The sequence below is a fragment of the Sceloporus undulatus genome, chromosome 5 (genome assembly GCF_019175285.1).
Source record: "Sceloporus undulatus isolate JIND9_A2432 ecotype Alabama chromosome 5, SceUnd_v1.1, whole genome shotgun sequence".
Lineage (NCBI taxonomy): Eukaryota > Metazoa > Chordata > Lepidosauria > Squamata > Phrynosomatidae > Sceloporus > Sceloporus undulatus.
In genome coordinates, this window is record NC_056526.1 from 21791402 (window position 1) to 21809386 (window position 17985).

General features: G+C 47.1%; 1 protein-coding gene across 1 annotated transcript in view; it reads left to right on the forward strand.

Annotated features, from left to right (window-relative positions):
* The first annotated feature begins 7613 nt into the window (after positions 1–7613).
* ETFBKMT (electron transfer flavoprotein subunit beta lysine methyltransferase) overlaps positions 7614–17985 on the forward strand; it is a 30818-nt gene continuing 20446 nt past the window's right edge. Inside the window, exon 1 of the mRNA XM_042469229.1 lies at positions 7614–7711. The gene's annotated coding sequence lies outside the window, so the exon portion shown is untranslated. The remainder of the gene's footprint in view (positions 7712–17985) is intronic.

Sequence of the window (17985 nt, forward strand, 5' to 3'; positions counted from 1 at the left end):
CTAACACTGGTCCAAAAAACACATTGCAGAAATAACCCAGTTTGAGACCACTTTAAACTAGGGAGTCTGTGAATTGTAGTTTTTGTGGCACCAGAGCTCTCCGAAGAGAAGGCTAAATGTTTACAAAATGACAGTTCCCAGAATTCCCTAGTATTGAACCAGGGCAGTTTAAAGCAGTCTCAAACTGGGTTATTTCTACGTGTGTTTTGGACCAATGTTAGCAAAAAATATGGGTAGCAGAACATCCTGGTTAATTGCTTGTATACTTGTAACAGATCATTTGTCTTTTATTTTCATTTCACAAAAAGTACATGTGATTCCTCTTTCGATGCTTCTAGATTCCTCTAATTTATATAATCTTCCTATATCCTAACTTTCAGTGAGATACTCCTTTACAGCCCTCTGATGTTATCAGTAGGTCGCTTGGGAAGGAGAGTTTGCCATGTGGATCCCATACAGTTGAAGTCTAACCCACTATTTACTTGTATGTATGCCCAGTTTATTAAAGGTATAAGAGGTGTCTTATTGAAAGAGCTAGGACTTGTACCTAACAGATCTGATTCATATTTGGTTTATTAGGAGATACTGTATTATACATTCGGAAAAGGTAGCTTGCTTTGCCTTTGAAGCATCAATTTTAAGGAGGAAATTCTGTAAAGAGACCATTAGATTTTAGGATAAGTTTGAGCCTATGAAAACCTTTGGATGATTTTAGCTTTGTGAAGTAATGCAGTATCTGTAATGAATGAACTTTGTGTTTATCTAGTCTGATTTGACCTATAAGATAATGTCTTTGGATGATTTTAGCTTTGTGGTGTAATGCAGTATTTTTGTTATTGTGTAATTTTTTGTTTTATTGGTTTCTTTTTTGTAATGGCTTATGCTACACAAAAGAAAACATTCAGGGGTAACTGTTTTGACCATTTAACAAATACAACAAAAAACCCATCAGTGAAACCTTTATTGGCCAACCGCATGCACCTCACTTGTTGCACGCTTTGAAGCTCCCATGTTAGCAAAAAGTAATTGGGTAGCAGAACATCCTGGTTAATAATCAATGCAGGGAAACTGTTGAAATTACCAAGATGGGGGCACAAGAGGAGCACAAATGGTTCTGTAGATTTCACACACAATTCACAGGGCTGTGAAGTTTTCTTTTACACTTTAATCTGGGGAAGAGCCCACTTCCCTTCATGAACAGGATTATGACCACACACCATACAAGAATTTGATAGACTGATAGGAGCACAATAGTGCAAGGAAGAGATCATCCCCACCCAACCTAATCCTCAACACAATCAGGATCCCAAAGCCCACCAAACAATTGCTCAGCGGGCTATGTGTGCATGGTTTGTGTAGGTGTGTGCATGTGTAGCCTCTGACAATTGACCCATTGCCTCATGCTGCCCTTGGGCCTACCCATATCCTACAAAGGGCAGTTCTCAGTGATCCCTAGCTTTTACCTCCTTATTTAAACAGAGATACTTCAATATGGAATTGAAGCGCAACTCAATTGTGCAACTGAAAGCAACTTAATGACACTTCCAAATTATACAGGATTTTAGAACCATCTTCAAAGATTCCCAACAATCATAAGACTTAGAAGAGACCCCAAAGACCACCTACTAGTTCAAACTCAGTGCAGGAATCTACAACACCAACTATGCTCCAAAGAGGTAAGTTTGTGCAACATGCTTTAACGTACCATGGCTAGCATCCTGCTAGTGATATACACAGGCAAAAGTCCAACTTTAGCCAGTGTGGTGTAGTGTCCTGAGTGTTGGACTGGGATTCTGGAGACCCGGCTTTGAATGGCCAGTTAACCTACTGGGCAACCAGTATCTGAGGAAGTAGTCTGAAGTCTACGAAAGCTCATGCTGCCAATTTCTTTCTTTCAGTTAGTCTCAAAGGTGCTACAAGATCTCTCTACATACTACTGGGTGACCAGTCATGCTCCCTCAGGCAGCTGATGCCATGCTGGAGAATTAATGCAGTTTGACACATAGAATCATAGAATCATAGAGTTGGAAGAGACCACAAGGACCATCCAGTCCAACCCCCTGCCATGCAGGAAAACCAAATCAAAGCATCCCCAACAGATGGCCATCCAGCCTCTGCTTAAAGACCTCCAAGGAAGGAGACTCCACTACACTCCAGGGGAGTTTGTTCCACTGTCGAACAGCCCTTACTGTCAGGAAGTTCTTCCTAATGTTGAGGTGGAATCTCTTTTCCTGTAGCTTGCATCCATTGTTCCGGGTCCTGTTCTCTGGAGCAGCAGAAAACAAGCTTGCTCCCTCCTCAATGTGACATCCTTTCAAATGTCACATTGAGGATAGTTCAATGCCATGGAATGCTGGGATTTGTAGTGTGTTGTGGCACCAGACATCTCTGACAAAACTACAAATCCCAGAATTCCATAGTATGGTGCCATAGCAGTTAAAGCAGTGTTAAGGTTTGCAACATTGGAGAAATGTGTGGTCCAAAACATACTGCAGAAATAATCCAGTTTGAGACAGCTTTAACTGTCTTGGCTCAATGCTAGGGAATTCTGGGAACTGTGGTTTTGTGAGACACTTAGCCTTCTCTGTCAGAGAGCTCTGGGGCCACAATAAACTACAATTCCCAGGATACCCTAGCACTGAGCCAGGAAAGTTAGAGCAGCATCAAACAGTATTATTTCTGCAGTGTGTTTTGGACCACATAAAATCTGGCCCTTTCTTTAGGCTTTCCCCACATTTTAGACCAAAGCAATGCTCAACAGATCTTACACTGTCACCAAAAACAGTCTTAAAAATTTGAAATTACTTTTTTAAATTCAGAAACATTTCCTCTTTGCATCAGATTATACTTTATCTTGTTTGCAGTTGTGCATTCTTATCTTATATCTAGATTTTATTCCTGCCTGAAAATCAAAAGCTTATGGATCACATATTATGCGTTTCTTTGTTTTGTTTTGTTTTGTTTTGTTTTGTAAAATACAAGTTCTTGTAACAGAAACACTTCTAAAACTGACTTCTTCCCATTCCTTCCTGAGAGGATCCCAGTTAGCACCCTGAGTGCCATGAGTCTGTCCATCATTCTGAAGATATTTATTGGAGAAGCTGCCACTTGAAGTTTCAACATTCAGCACAAGGGAGAGCTCTCAACACACAGGAATCGGTATTGGCTGTAAGCAAAGGCTGCATCTGCACAGTAAAAATAATCCAGTTTGGCACCATTTGAATGGAGTCAGTGCCATTCAAATGGTGCCAAACTGGATTATTTCTGCAGTGCAGATGCGTCCGAAGCTAGCCACTGGGCCAGCCTAAGACATTGCTCTACTTGAGACTTAAGAGTAAATGATGCTTCTCTCCAGCTCAGCCACGAAACCCACTGGGTGACCTTGGGCAAGTTACATGCTCTCAGCCTCAGGGAAGGCAATGGCAAGCCTCTTCTGGACAAATTTTGACAAAAAACAAAAAACATGATAGGGTCGCCCAAAGTCAAAAATTACTAGAAAGCACACAACAGCAACTCTCCCACTCTCCGAGTCAAAGCGCATAAGACTTAAAGCCCGCCAAGTAATTTTGGCATATAAAACAGAAAACTCTACAAATGTTACTCGCCGCCCCAGCAGTAAGCATAGTAATAAGGTGCAGAAATAATTACAGGGCATACCTTTAGCAAACAAACAAACAAAAATGCTACCTGGGGAGGCCTTTGCACTGTGCCTAACGGAAGGATTGGCCCTGCTAGCCATGCAGACAGTTATTTTCATTTTGCAACACTGTGAGTCTTTCGTGTGACTCTGCACACAATTTGCAGCCTGGTTTTTCAAGAGTCCAGGACATCACCTCCTCCCCTAATTCAGCTTGTTAAGATTGTCATTTCCCACTAGAGAGATAATGAGGTTTCTCCACCTTTGGAGGCGGCTGGAAGACCCACGGATGAAAAAGATGGAAATGCACAGCACCCTTCTTCAAGTCAATCCTGCTATTGTCATGTAAATGCAGACAAATCCACACAAAGCTTTGAGTTCATCATCATTCTGATATAATACTCCAATTCTATTTCACTGCAGGCTGGCTGTGACCAATTCATTACGATTTATATTCAGAGCTTGGGAACATATTCTTTTGGACAACAGCTTCCACAACTTGCAAATTCTGGGGGTTGTCCACAAATTAATAGTTTGAAGAATTATTTATTTTAGCACACATAAAAGTTTTTTGGGACCGTATAGAAATCCACTGCAGGTTCTTTCTCCACAAGCAGACTTGTTTCTTGGTTGTTTGTTTGAAGGATTTAACATATAACATTATTTAATCTTTTATGTATCTGAATTGAATTGTTTTTATTCTTTCTTGTATGTTTAGTTCAGTGTGAATGGTGTGGAGATTTTACTACACTAGGTGATATAAAAGCTAAATAAAATCAGTCAGTCAGTCAATCAATCATCATCATCATTTCTATTTCTGAAGTTTGGAGGTGAGTGCCATTACTTATGTAGCCAAAGAGCACCATTGAAAAACAAGAAAGGGAGCATCAGGAACCTTGGAGTAGTTTGCAGAACCATAAAAATTTCTACAGGAAAAACAACAGTCTTAACATGGAGAGGGAACTAAACACCCAAACCTAGTCCAAGGAGGACTGAGTATGCTTACTTTGTTTCTTTAACTTGTGAGGGGAAATAAAGAGACCACACAGACTTCAAGTATCCTGTGAGAGTATTTTCTTGCCACAGTCTTCCATATACTGTTGTATATTGCCATAAGGCAGAAACTACCATGTATAAGTCTAGACATTTTAGTCAAAAAACTGACCCTAAAAATCTGAGCCAACTTATCCACAGGTCCGTGTAAGTACTGTACTCTAACTCTTATGTTTTTTAAAAAAGGAACCATCCCCGGTGAAAGGCAAGCGTGCGATCTGTCATGGAAGCACCAATCCTCTCTGTTCTCTCATCCATCTAGCCTTTAGTATGAACAGTTATGCCTGTGGGAATTTTGTAGCATTGTTTTCCTTTGCTTCATCTTTTACATCCTTTGATACATGTCCCCAAGTTTTGCCCTCGACTTATCCATGGATCATATTAAAATACATAATTTTGGCCCCAAAACATGCCCTCAACTTATACATGAGGTCGACTTGTAGTAGAGTATATAAGGTACTTGAAGGCACACAACCATGACCACAATGTCTACTAGAAAGCTCTAGCAGCATGGTTCAAAAGAGTATACTAGAGCTTTATAGTGGGCAATTCTAAGTACCTCATCAAACTACAGTCCCCAGGATTCCATACAGTCATGTCACTTAAGGTGGCATCAAGTGGCTATAAATATGCAGTGCACATATATTCTGGGTATGTGTGCACGTTGTTTTGCCTTCATGTCCTTGACGACTTATGGCAACCCTAAAGTGACGCTATTACAGGGTTTTCTTGGCAACTTTCTTCAGAAGGTGGGAGGGTGCCATTGCCATCCTCTGAGGCTGAGAGAGTGTGACTTGTCCAAGGTCACCCATGGGTTTTCGTGGCCAAGAAGGATCAGATCCTTGCAATACTAAAACCACTATATTCCAAAACACACCACAGACATAATCCAGTTTGAGATGGCTTTAACTGCTCTGACTCAATGCTAGGGAATTCTGGGAACTGTATCTTGATTTCAGTAAGGCTTTTGACAGGGTTCCCCATGACATTCTTGCAAACAAGCTAGTGAAATGTGGGCTAGACAAAGTAACTGTTACATGGATTTGAAATTGGTTGACTGGCCGAACGCAATGGGTGTTCAACAATGGCTCCTTTTCATCCTGGAGAGAAGTGACCAGTGGGGTCCCACAGGGCTCTGTCCTGGGCCCAGTGCTATCTAACATCTTTATCAATGACTTAGAGGACAGAATTGGGGGGCATACTTATCAAATTTGCAGATGACACCAAACTAGGAGGAGTAGCTAATACCCCTGAGGACAGGATCAAAATTCAAGATGACCTGAATAGACTAGAAAGCTGGGCCAAAGCTAACAAAATGAACTTCAACAGGGAGAAATGTAAGGTACTGCACTTAGGGCGGAAAAATGAAATGCACAGATAGAGGATGGGGGACACCTGGCTGAATGAAACTACATGTGAAAGGGATCTAGAAGTCCAAGTAGACCACAAGTTGAACATGAGTGAACAGTGTGATGCAACAGCTAAAAAGGCCAATGCGATTTTAGGCTGCATCAATAAAAGTATAGTGTCTAGAGATCAAGGGAAGTAATAGTGCCACTCTATTCTGCTTTTGTCAGGCCCCACCTGGAATGATGTGTCCAGTTCTGGGCACCACAATTCAAAAAGGACATTGAGAAACTGGAGCGTGCCCAAAACAGGGCGACTAAAATGGTGAAGGGTCTGGAAACCTTGCCCTATGAGGAATGACTCAGGGAGCTGGGGATGTTAAGCCTGGAGAAGAGAAGGTTAAGTGGTGATATGATAGCCCTGTTTAAATATTTGAAGGGATGTCATATTGAGGAGGGAGCAAGCTTGTTTTCCGCTGCTCCAGAGAACAGGACCCAGAACAATGGATGCAAGTACCAAGAAAAGAGATTCCACCTCAACATTAGGAGGAACTAAGGGACAGTAAGGGCTGTTTGACAGTGGAACACACTCCTTCCTCGGAGTGTAGTGGAGTCTCCTTCCTTGGAGGTCTTTAAGCAGAGGCTAGATGGCCATCTGTCGGATGTGCTTTGATTGAGATTTCCTTCATGGCAGTGGGTTGGACTGGATGGCCCTTGTGGTCTCTTCCAACTCTATGATTCTATGATTTAGTCTTCTCTGTCAGAGAGCTGTGGTGCCACAATATACTACAATTTCCAGAATCCCCTAGTACTGAGCCAGGTAGGTTAAAGCGATCCCAAAACGGATTATTTCTGCAGAGCGTTTTGGACCAATACCATGCTGGCTCTCCTCATGCATTCATTAACTGGAGAATTTCTAATCTACTCTCTCTGAAAGTGTTGACATTACTCATACAGATTTTTTAATAATCATTGTGCTAAAAGGGGTGAGCACTAGATGTCCTCATAACCTTAGAAACCGGAGGAAATCGAGGTGTAAAACGCCATTAAATTAATGGGTTCACATAAGTCAACAAGCGTCTTGAGAAGGCATACACAATGGCATAGTTAACTGTCTTGAGAGGATTTTAGGATCTATTTTAACTGTTCCCATTAGATAGTACATAAGGATGCATCTGAGGAAGTAGACTTGGGCTGCATCCGCACTGCAGAAATAATCCATTTTGGCAGCACTTGACCTGCCATAGCTCCATGCTATGGAATTCTGGGAATGGTAGTTTGGCCCCACCAAACTACCATTCTCAGAATTCCATAGCAAGGAGCCATGGCAAGTCACGTGCTGCCAAAAAGGATTATTTCTGCAGTGTGAATGCAGCCTACGAAAGCTCATGCTACGACTTCTTTCACGCAGTTACTCTCAAAGGTGCTGCAAGAACCCTTTGCAATATATATTCCAGGCTGTGTTTCCAAATGTAAAACACACCTTTACCTGTGAATATATTCCACAATGGAAGGTTCCGGAATATAGGTCTCCTGTTGCCTTGGTAATTGAAAGGTCACTGTATAAACTAGGCCAACTTCCATCCCTTCCCTGCAGGCTGGGACCAATTTTGCTGCATTATTTCTTGTGCATTGACCTCTCATGGGGAGGAAATATAGCTACAGTAGATTTCAGGTAAGGAGAGCTGCGGCTGCACTTGACAGTACTAACCCCATTTCCTCAACATTTGCCAGGTTTTGTGTTCACTCTTCTCTCACACAATTAGTATAGCCTGGCAGAGACATGTACCTGGCCCAGGATGACCAGAAACATCCACCTTCTCCAGGACATGTCCTACGTGTTCTGCCTTCCATCCAGGACCAGGAGGAACTCCAAAATGCCGTCCATTTTGAGCTTTACTAAGAAGGATGCATTTATGTTTATATTAGTGTTTCTAGCATTTGGAGTGGAGTGTTCTACATCTTCCTTTGCATGTCCTAAGTTTTACAGAGCCTTATCCTCCTTTGAGGTTATGACATCTGGTCACCATGATTAGGGTTGCCATAAGGCAGGACCTCCAAACTGGGACAAATGTAGGACAAATGTAGGGCCACATTTTCAAATGTTAGCGACCCGTTTTAAAATAGAGGACACATGAAAAAATTGATAATTTTTAAAAAATGTTAATATAAATGCATGTTTTTAGGCATGCTCAAAATGGGGACATTTTGGCATTATTCTAGACAGAAGGCTGAAATGTACTCTCTTTCTGGCAAAACACCCCCCCCCCCAATTCTACAAGTACATTTCCCACTCCCAAGCAGGCATAGCATTTGAAGATCACAGGCAGACTTATGCCATTGCAAACTACATTTCCCACTTCCAGCAGGCATAGCATTTGCAAGATCACAGGCAGACCCTTGTGCCATTGCAAACTCACATTTCCCACTCCCAAGCAGGCATAGCATTTGCAAGATCACAGGCAGACCCTTGTGCCATTGAAATACATTTCCCACACCCAAGCCTTCTTAGCAATTCCCCCCTTCCTCCTTTCCTTGCCCCCTCCAACCCCCTCCCACCCCTTTTTTCCCAGGTATGTCTCCAACTTAGGAGGGATTATGGGACAGATCCAAAGCTTTTTTCTATTCTAATGGGGGCAAAGCCTTGAGAAGCCCTGGACCCCGAGAATAAGGAGGGGGGCTTAGAGAGAGGAAGAAAAAGAAGATGAGGGGGGGAAGAAAGGAAGGAAAAGGAGAGGAGGAAGAGGAGGGGAAGAGGAGGAGGAAAAAAATAACAATAATAAGAAGAGAAGGAGGGAAAGAGAAAGGGGGAAGCAGCTCGCCTGAATGTAAATTCCTCCCTGCATGGTGTGTGCCCAAATAAGGAAGCAGGAGGGCTGGCCAATAGAGGCAGGGCAGTGCAGCAGACCCCGCCCCTGCTGGTTTCAGTCGTCCTGCTGCTTGCTCCAAACATACTGCACTGCACAGCACTCTATAGAGGCAGGCAGCAGCCCTGGGAGCTCAGAGTTGGCAGCCACCAGGGGGGGGGCGAGGGCGGGAGGGACGGGCACGCCCCCCAGGGGGCGGGAAAGTCCCGCCCCACCAGCGTGAAATGGCAAGCCTACACGTGAGAGAAAATGGGAGTCCTTTCCCACTCCCAGAACTTCAACTCCCAGCATGCAATGCGAGAAAAGCATACCTCACGTGACAGAAATGGGAGTCCTTTCCCACTCCCAAAACTTCAACTCCCAGCAATGCAATGCGGGAAAAGCCAGCCTCCACGGACAGAAAATGGGAGTCCTTTCCCACTCCCAGAACTTCAACTCCCAGCATGCAATGCGAGAAAAGCGAGCCTCACGTGACAGAAAATGGAGTCCTATCCCACTCCAGAACTTAATTCCCAGCTGCAATGCGGGAAAAGCCAGTCTCACGTGACAGAAAATGGGAGTCCTTCCCACTCCCAGAACTTCATCCCAGCAGGCAATGCGAGAAAAGCGAGCTTCACGTGACAGAAAATGGGAGTCCATCCCACTCCCAGAAATTCAATTCCCAGCATGCAAGGGGGAAAGCGAGCTCCACGTGACAGAAAAGGGAGTCCTTTCCCACTCCCAGAACTTCAACTCCCAGCATGCAATGCGAGAAAATCGAGCTTCACGTGACAGAAGGAAGAGTCCATCCCACTCCCAGAAATTCAATTCCAGCATGCAATGGGGGAAAGCGAGCCTCACGTGACAGAAATTGGGAGTCCTTCCCACTCCCAGAACTTCAATCTCCAGCATGCAATGCGGGAAAACGAGCCTCACGTGACAGAAATGGGAGTCCTTACCCACTCCCAGAATTCAATTCCCAGCTGCTATGCGGGAAAAGCGATCCTCACGTGACAGAAATTGGGAGTCCTTTCCCACTCCCAGAACTTTAAATTCCCAGCATGCAATGCGGGAAAAGCGAGCCTCACGTGACAGAAATGGGAGTCCTTTCCCACTCCCAGAACTTCACTCCCAGCATGCAATGCGGGAAAAGCGAGCCTCATGACAGAAATTGGGAGTCCTTTCCCACTCCCAATTTACTCCCGCATGCAATGCGGGAAAAGCACCTCACGTGACAGAAAATGAGTCCTTTCCCACTCCCAGAATTCAACTCCCAGCATGCAATGCGGGAAAAGAACCTCAGTGACAGAAAATGGGAGTCTTTCCCACTCCCAGAACTTCAATCTCCCAGCTGCAATGCGGGAAAAGCGAGCCTCACGTGACAGAATGGGAGTCCTTTCCCACTCCCAGAACTTCAATTCCCAGCATGCAATGCGGGAAAGCACAGCCTCACATGACAGAAATTGGGAGTCCTTTCCCACTCCCAGAACTTCAACTCCCAGCATGCAATGCGGGAAAACGCAGCCTCACGTGACAGAAATGGGAGTCCTTTCCCACCCAGAACTTCAACTCCCAGCATGCAATGCAAGAAAAGCGAGCCTCAGTGACAGAAAATGGGAGTCCTATCCCACTCCCAGAACTTCAATTCCCAGCATGCAATGCGGGAAAAGCGAGTCTCTCACGTGACAGAAAATGGGAGTCCTATCCCACTCCCAGAACTTCAATTCCCAGCATGCAATGCGAGAAAAGCGAGCTCCACGTGACAGAAAATGGGAGTCCTATCCCATTCCCAGAAATTCAATTCCCAGCATGCAATGGGGGAAAAGCGAGCCTCACGTGACAGAAATTGGGAGTCCTTTCCCACTCCCAGAACTTCAACTCCCAGCATGCAATGCGAGAAAAGCGAGCTTCACGTGACAGAAATGGGAGTCCTATCCCACTCCCAGAAATTCAATTCCCAGCATGCAATGCGGGAAAAACGAGCCTCACGTGACAGAAAATGGGAGTCTTTTCCCACTCCCAGAACTTCAATTCCCAGCATGCATAATGGGGGAAAAGCGATCCTCACGTGACAGAAATTGGGAGTCCTTTCCCACTCCCCAGAACTTCAATTCCCAGCATGCAATCGGGAAAAGCGAGCCTCACGTGACAGAATGGGAGTCCTTTCCCACTCCAGAACTTCAACTCCAGCATGCAATGCAAGCGGGAAAAGCGAGCTCACGTGACAGAAATGGGAGTCCTTTCCCCACTCCCAGAACTTCAATTCCCAGCATGCACATGTGGGAAAAGCATCCTCACGTGACAGAAATTGGGAGTCCTTTCCACTCCCAGAACTTCAATCCCAGCATGCAATGGGGAAAAGCGACCTCAGTGACAGAAATGGGAGTCCTTTCCCACTCCCAGAACTTCAATCCCCAGCATGCAATGCGGGAAAAGCGAGCCTCAGTGACAGAAAATGGGAGTCCTTTCCCACTCCCAGAACTTCAACTCCCAGCATGCAATGCTGGGAAAAGCGAGCCTCACTGACAGAAAATTGGGAGTCCTTTCCCACTCCCAGAACTTCATCCCAGCATGCAATGCGGGAAAAGCGAGCCTCACGTGACAGAAAATGGGAGTCCTTTCCCACTCCCAGAACTATTCCCAGCATGCAATGGGGAAAAGCGAGCCTCAGTGACAGAAATTGGGAGTCTTTCCCACTCCCAGAACTTCAACTCCCAGCTGCATGCAAGAAAAGCGAGCTCACGTGACAGAAAATGGGAGTCCATCCACTCCCGAGAATTCAATCCCAGCATGCAATGGGGAAAAGCGAGCCTCACGTGACAGAATTGGGAGTCCTTCCCACTCCCAGAAACTTCAATTCCCCAGCATGCAATGCGGGAAAAGCGAGCCTCACGTGACAGAAATGGGAGTCCTTCCCACTCCCAGAACTTCAATTCCAGCATGCTATGCGGGAAAAGCGAGCCTCACGTGACAGAAATTGGGAGTCCTTTCCCACTCCCAGAATAATTCCCAGCATGCATGCGGGAAAAGCGAGCCTCACGTGACAGAAATTGGGAGTCCTTTCCCACTCCCAGAACTTCAATTCCCAGCATGCATGCGGGAAAAGCGAGCCTCACGTGACAGAAATTGGGAGTCCTTTCCCACTCCCAGAATTAATTCCCAGCATGCAATGCGGGAAAAGCGAGCCTCACGTGACAGAAAATGGGAGTCCTTCCCACTCCCAGAATTCAATCCCAGCATGCAATGCGGGAAAAGCGAGCCTCACATGACAGAAATTGGGAGTCCTTCCCACTCCCAGAATTCAGCTCCCAGCATGCAATGCGAGAAAAGCGACCTCACGTGACAGAAAATGGAGTCCTTTCCCACTCCCAGAATTCAACTCCCAGCATGCAATGCGAGAAAAGCATACTCACGTGACAGAAAATGGGAGTCCTTTCCCACTCCCAGAACTTCATTCCCAGCATGCAATGCGGGAAAAGCGAGCCTCACGTGACAGAAATGGGAGTCCTTCCCACCCAGAACTTCAATTCCCAGCATGCAATGCGGGAAAAGCAAGCCTCACATGACAGAATTGGGAGTCCTTTCCCCTCCCAGAAATTCAACTCCAGCATGCAATGCGGGAAAAACGAGCCTCACGTGACGAAATGGGGAGTCCTTTCCCACTCCCAGAACTTCAACTCCCAGCATGCAATGCGAGAAAAGCGAGCTCCACGTGACAGAAATGGGAGTCCTATCCCACTCCCAGAACTTCAATCCCAGCATGCAATGCGGGAAAAGCGAGTCTCACGTACAGAAATGGGAGTCCTTCCCACTCCCAGAACTTCATTCCCAGCATGCAATGCGAGAAAAGCGAGCTCACGTGACAGAAATGGATCCTATCCCCTCCCAGAAATTCATCTCCCAGCATGCAATGGGGAAAAGCGATCCTCACGTGACAGAAAATGGGAGCCCTTTCCCACTCCCAGAACTTCAATCCCCAGCATGCAATGCGGAAAAAGCGAGCCTCCATGACAGAAATGGGAGTCCTTCCCACTCCCAGAACTTCAATTCCCAGCATGCAATGTGGGAAAAGCGATCCTCACGTGACAGAAATGGGAGTCCTTCCCACTCCAGAACTTCAATCCCGCATGCAATGTGGGAAAAGCGATCCTCAACGTGACAGAAATTGGGAGTCCTTTCCACTCCCAGAACTTCACTTCCCAGCATGCAATGTGGGAAAAAGCGATCCTCACGTGACAGAAAATTGGGAGTCCTTTCCCACTCCAGAACTTCAATTCCCAGCATGCAACGCGGGAGGAAAGCGAGCCTCACGTGACAGAAATTGGGAGCCTTCCCACTCCCAGAACTTCAATTCCCAGCATGCAATGTGGGAAAAGCGATCTCCACGTGACAGAATATGGGAGTCTTTCCCACTCCCAGAACAATTCAATTCCCAGCATGCAATGTGGGAAAAGCGAGCCTCACGTGACAGAAATTGGGAGTCCTTTCCCACGCCCAGAATTTCAATTCCCAGCATGCAATGCGGAAACAGAGCTCCCACGTGACAGAAATGGGAGTCCTTTCCACTCCCAGGAACTTCACTCCCAGCATGCAATGCGGGAAAAGCGAGCCTCACGTGACAGAATTGGGAGTCCTTTCCCACTCCCAGAACTTCAACTCCCAGCATGCAATGCGGAAAAGCCAGCCTCACGTGACGAAAATGGGAGTCCTTCCCACTCCCAGAACTTCAACTCCCAGCATGCAATGCGGAGAAAAGCGAGCCTCACGTGACAGAAAATGGGAGTCCTATCCCACTCCCAGAACTTCAATTCCCAGCATGCAATGCGGAAAAGCGAGCCTCACATGACAGAAATTGGAGTCCTTTCCCACTCCCAGAACTTCATCCCAGCATGCAGTGGGAAAAGCGATCCTCACGTGACAGAATGGGAGTCCTTTCCCACTCCAGAACATCAATTCCCAGCATGCAATGTGGGAAAAGCGATCCTCACGTGCAGAAATGGGAGTCCTTTCCCACTCCCAGAACTTCAATTCCAGCATGCAATGTGGGAAAGCGATCCTCACGTGACGAAATGGGAGTCCTTCCCACTCCCAGAACTTCAATTCCCAGCATGCAACGCGGGAAAAGCGAGCCTCACGTGACAGAAATTGGGAGTCCTTTCCACTCCCAGAACTTCAATTCCCAGCATGCAATGTGGGAAAAGCGATCCTCACGTGACAGAAATTGGGAGTCCTTCCCACTCCCAGAACTTCAACTCCCAGCATGCAATGTGGGAAAAGCGATCTCACGTGACAGAATTGGGAGTCCTTTCCCACTCCACAGAATTCAATTCCCAGCATGCATGCGGGAAAAGCGGGCTCCACGTGACAGAAAATGGGAGTCCTTTCCCACTCCCAGAACTTCAACTCCCAGCATGCAATGCGGGAAAAGCGAGCCTCACGTGACAGAATTGGGAGTCCTTTCCCACTCCCAGACTTAAACTCCCAGCATGAATGCGGGAAAAAGCCAGCCTCACGTGACAGAAAGGGAGTCCTTTCCCACTCCCAGAACTTCAACTCCCAGCATGCAATGCAGAAGCGAGCCTCACGTGACAGAAAATGGAGTCCTATCCACTCCCAGAACTTCAATTCCCAGCATGCAATGCGGGGAAAAGCGAGTCTCACGTGACAGAAATGGGAGTCCTATCCACTCCCAGAACTCATTCCCAGCATGCATGCGAGAGAAAGCAGCTTCCCGTGACAGAAAATGGGAGTCCTATCCCATTCCCAGAAATCAATTCCCAGCATGCAATGGGGAAAAGCGAGCCTCACGTGACAGAAATTGGGAGTCCTTCCCACTCCCAGAACTTCAACTCCCAGCATGCAATGCGAGAAAGCGAGGCTTCACGTGACAGAAATGGGAGTGTATCCACTCCAGAGAAATTCAATTCCCAGCATGCAATGCGGGAAAAACGAGCCTCACGTGACAGAAAATGGGAGTCCTTTCCCACTCCAGAACTTCAATTCCCAGCATGCAATGGTGGGAAAAGCGTGCCTCACGTGACAGAAATTGGGAGTCCTTCCACTCCCAGACTTCAATTCCCAGCATGCAATGCGGGGAAAAGCGAGCCTCACATGACAGAATTGGGAGTCCTTTCCACTCCAGAACTTCATTCCCAGCATGCAATGTGGAAAAGCGATCCTCACGTGACAGAAATTGGGAGTCTTCCCACTCACGAAATTCATTCCCAGCATGCAATGTGGGAAAAGCGATCCTCACGTGACAGAAATGGGAGTCCTTTCCCACTCCCAGAACTTCAATTCCCAGCATGCAATGTGGGAAAAGCGATCCTCACGTGACAGAAATTGGGAGTCCTTTCCCACTCCCAGAATTCAATTCCCAGCATGCAACGGGGAAAAGCGCGCCTCACGTGACAGAAAATGGGAGTCCTATCCCACTCCCAGAAATTCAATTCCCAGCATGCAATGGGGGAAAGCAGAGCTCACGTGACAGAAATTGGGAGTCCTTTCCCACTCCCAGAACTTCAATTCCCAGCATGCAATGCGGGAAAAGCGAGCCTCACGTGACAGAATTGGGAGTCCTTTCCCACTCCCAGAATTCAATTCCCAGCATGCAATGCGGGAAAGCGGTGTCACGTGACAGAAAATTGGGAGTCCTATCCCACTCCCCGAACTTCAACTCCCAGCATGCATGCGGGAAGACGAGCCTCACGTGACAGAAAATGGGAGTCCTTTCCCACTCCCAGAACTTCAACTCCCAGCATGCAATGCGAGAAAAGGATAGCTCACGTGACAGAATGGGAGTCCTTTCCCACTCCCAAAACATCAACTCCCAGCATGCAATGCGGGAAAAGCGAGCCTCACGTGACAGAAATGGGAGTCCTTTCCCACTCCCAGAACTTCAACTCCCAGCATGCATGCGAGAAAAGAAAAACAGCGCTCACGTGACAGAAAATGGGAGTCCTATCCCACTCCAGAACTTCAACTCCAGCATGCAATGCGGGAAAAGCGAGTGTCACGTGACAGAAATGGGAGTCCTTCCCACTCCCGAACTTCACTCCCCAGCTGCAATGCGAGAAAGGATAGCTCACGTGACAGATTGGGAGTCCTTCCCCTCCCAGAACTTCAACTCCCAGCATGCAATGCGGGAAGAGCGATCCTCACGTGACAGAAAATGGGAGTCCTTTCCCACTCCCAGACTTCAATTCCCAGCATGCAATGGGAAAGCGATCCTCACGTGACAGTTGGGAGTCCTTTCCCACTCCCAGAACTTCATCCCAGCATGCATGTGGGAAAAGCGATCCTCACGTGACAGAAATTGGGAGTCCTTTCCCACTCCCAGAACTCCATTCCCAGCATGCACGCGGGAAAAGCGAGCCTCACGTGACAGAAATTGGGAGTCCTTTCCCACTCCCAGAACTTCAATTCCCAGCATGCAATGTGGGAAAAGCGAGTCCTCACGTGACAGAAATTGGAGTCCTTTCCCACTCCCAGAACTTCAACTTCCCAGCATGCAATGTGGGAAAAAGCGATCCTCACGTGACAGAAAATGGGAGTCCTTTCCCACTCCCAGATTCAATCTCCAGCATGCAATGCGGGAAAAGCGAGCCTCACGTGACCAGAAAATGGGAGTCCTTTCCCACTCCCCGAAACTTCACTCCCAGCATGCAATGCGGAAAAGCGAGCCTCACGTGACAGAAATGGGAGTCCTTTCCCACTCCCAGAACTTCAACTCCCAGCATGCATGCGGGAAAAGCCAGCCTCACGTGACAGAAAATGGGAGTCCTTTCCCACTCCCAGAACTTCAACTCCCCGCATGCAATGCGGCGAGAAAAGCGAGCCTCACGTGACAGAAATGGGAGTCCTATCCCACTCCCCAGAACTTCAATTCCCAGCATGCAATGCGGGGAAAAGCGAGGAGTCTCACGTGACAGAAAATGGGAGTCCATCCCACTCCAGACTTCATTCCCAGCATGCAATGCGAGAAAAGCGAGCTTCACGTGACCAGGAAAATGGGGATCCTATCCCATTCCCAGAAATTCAATTCCCAGCATGCAATGGGGGAAAGCGAGCCTCACGTGACAGAAATTGGGGTCCTTTCCCACTCCCAGACTTCAACTCCCAGCATGCAATGCGAGAGAGAAAAGCGAGCTTCATGACAGAAAATGGGAGTCCTATCCCATCCCAGAAATTCCATTCCCAGCATGCAAGCGGGAACAACGAGCCTCACGTGACAGAAAATGGGAGTCCTTTCCCATCCCAGACTTCAATTCCAGCATGCAATGTGGGAAAAGCGATCCTCACGTGACCGAAATTGGGAGTCCTTTCCCACTCCCAGAACTTCAATTCCCCGCATGCAATGCGGGAAAAGAGGAGCCTCACAGGACAGGAATTGGGAGGCCTTTCCCACTCCCAGAACTTCAATTCCCAGCATGCAATGTGGGAAAAGCGATCCTCACGTGACAGAAATTGGGAGTCCTTTCCCACTCCCAGAACTTCCATCCCAGATGCAATGTGGGAAAAGCGATCCTCACGTGACAGAAATTGGGAGTCCTTTCCCACTCCCAGAACTCAATTCCCAGATGCAATGTGGGAAAGCGGATCCTCACGTGACGAAATTGGGAGTCCTTTCCCACTCCCAGAACTTCAATTCCCAGCATGACCGCGGGAAAAGCGAGCCTCACGTGACAGAAAATGGGAGTCCTATCCACTCCCAGAAATTCAATTCCCAGCATGCAAGGGGAAAAGCGAGCCTCACGTGACAGAAATTGGGAGTCTTCCCACTCCCAGAACTTCTCCTCCCAGCATGCAATGCGGGAAAAGCGCTCAAGTGACGAAATTGGGAGTCCTTTCCCCTCCCGAACTTCAATTCCCAGCATGCAATGCGGGAAAAGCGAGTGTCAGTGACGAAAATGGAGGTCCTATCCCACTCCCAGACTTCAACTCCCAGCATGCAATGCGGGAAGAGCGAGCCTCACGTGGACAGAAAATGGGAGTCCTTTCCCACTCCCAGAACTTCAACTCCCAGCATGCAATGCGAGAAAAGGATAGTCATGTGACCGAAATTGGGGTCCTTTCCCACTCCCAAAACATCAACTCCCAGCAT